This window comes from Phoxinus phoxinus, assembly GCF_949152265.1.
Source record: "Phoxinus phoxinus genome assembly, chromosome: 11".
In the NCBI taxonomy this organism is placed as follows: domain Eukaryota; kingdom Metazoa; phylum Chordata; class Actinopteri; order Cypriniformes; family Leuciscidae; genus Phoxinus; species Phoxinus phoxinus.
In genome coordinates this window covers 35,878,452-35,880,951 of record NC_136886.1, presented here as the reverse complement: position 1 = coordinate 35,880,951, position 2,500 = coordinate 35,878,452, and positions in this window count along the sequence as shown.

The following is a 2,500-nucleotide window of genomic DNA, read 5'->3' as shown; positions in this document are numbered from 1 at the left end:
AATAAGCTAAATATGGCAGCGGCACTTCTCTATTTCCCTCGCTCCCCGCAAACCTGAAGCCTTTCCAGCCAGGCGGCCTGAATCCAAACGCTTAATTTCATTACACGGCCTCGACACACACTGGCTTCCCGAACACAGGGAACAATAGCCCGCGCGGGAGAGCGCCTCGTAACCCTGACGCCTGTCACATGTGCAGATGCTCGTCTTCCCATGAGCAGCGGGACTCCGGACACGCCCCTCGACCTCTGACCCCGCGACACTACCCACAGTGCACTGCAGTCGGACAGGGTCACGCTCACGAGGAGTCATGACAGATTGCACAGAAAGCTCAAACTGACTTTATATCCACTGGCTTTAAGTGCGTACAGCAAAACTAATCATTTGATGCAATGGACTTATTGTGTAAATACATTTATATTTTGAAAATACCTGCATGTAATTAATTTATGTAATTACAATTGTAATTAATTTATGTAATTAACTTTGTAATTAATTTATGCAATTACATTTTTACACTGTTGTTTTATCAAAGGGTTTTACAATACAACATCAACACGATACATTGTTATGTTCCGCTGTGATATACTTAAAGACACTTATATTAACTTCTATATACAGAGAATGTCCTGGAAAAGTGCTAATGCTAAAAAATTCTATTTACTTAAAATATATATGGGAACAATATTACACATTTTTCTGAGTACTTTTTAAAGACTTGATTTCTTTAATGGAATCTTCCAGAATAAATCATGTAAAATCCGCTAAAGTATTTAGTCTATGACATAATAAATGTAATATTTTTAGTGCAATTAGCTTGTTTATTTTACCTGAAGTTAAACATTAAAGTTGAACATCACTATCATGAAAATCATAACCAGAACTAATATTTCATCACTCAGAAAGCAGGCTGTGTTCACAACAACACACTATCATCGGCACAATATAGATCTACACCTCAAATTATTACATTTTGGCTAAAGCAATATTTGCTATACACATATTCTTAACTTTAATATTGAGAATATTTTACCTGTATTTAAATCAAACAGTACATTCAAAACACTTATTTCAAATAATATCAATATTTAAATGCGATGACTGGCCTATATTAGAGAGGAACTATTATGCCAAATGCACTTTTATATTGTTTTTGAACACATGTATGTCTAATAGTCCATCCGACCCCGTCTGGTATTTTCTCCATAAGTGCTCTAATGTGATGTCACACTGTGCAGGCCCCGCCCACTATTGCTAACGGGCCCCACCCTATTATCTTAGCTCCGCCCCTTAGGGAGTATTTGTATTAAAGCTAGTAAAGTTATTCAGTCATAGGCCCCTATCTTGCACCCAGCGCAATTGACTTTGTACACGCCGCATGTCTCATTCCTATTCTGCACCCGCGCACAGCGACTCTTCCCTCCACAGACGCACGACGGTAAATTAGGGAATGAACTTATGCTCGGGGGCCGGTTCAGTGTAAAGAGGAGTGTGTTCCGGCACAAACGTTCCCTGGTGATATTCTGCAGTTCAGAAAACAACTCCTCCACTGACCAGGAGAAACCCAGTCTAAAGACAGCGGCGCCGCGCGTTAGTCATATGCTATTGTAAGCGCGCGTGCTTGGCCATTATGTAGCATGTGAACAACACACACACTTTGATTCTCTAATCTAAACAGACACATCAGTTTTCATTTATGCAAATCATACATTATTACAAGGAAAAAAATGAACACACGAGGAAATCATTGTTGTGTCCGTGAAGATGTGAAAAAATAGGCATAAATCTAGATTACACATTTACCCAAATTATTATACGCCTGTTTAACCGAAGCTAATGTGTGTGTGTTTCTCCATCATCCCCAATGTCACTTCTCTGTGTTTTACGGCCTGACGAGAGCGTCGGTCTAGCAATCCGCCGTTATAATAGCAATCCGCCGTTATAATAGCGATCCGCCGTTATAATAGCAATCCGCCGTTATAATAGCAATCCGCCGTTATAATAGCGATCCGCCGTTATAATAGCGATCCGCCGTTATAATAGCAATCCGCCGTTATAATAGCAATCCGCCGTTATAATAGCGATCCGCCGTTATAATAGCAATCCGCCGTTATAATAGCAATCCGCCGTTATAATAGCGATCCGCCGTTATAATAGCAATCCGCCGTTATAATAGCGATCCGCCGTTATAATAGCAATCCGCCGTTATAATAGCGATCCGCCGTAATAATAGCAATCCGCCGTTATAATAGCGATCCGCCGTTATAATAGCAATCCACCGTTATAATAGCAATCCGCCGTTATAATAGCGATCCGCCGTTATAATAGCAATCCGCCGTTATAATAGCAATCCGCCGTTATAATAGCAATCCGCCGTTATAATAGCAATCCGCCGTTATAATAGCGATCCGCCGTTATAATAGCAATCCGCCGTTATAATAGCAATCCGCCGTTATAATAGCAATCCGTCGTTATAATAGCAATCCGCCGTTATAATAACAAT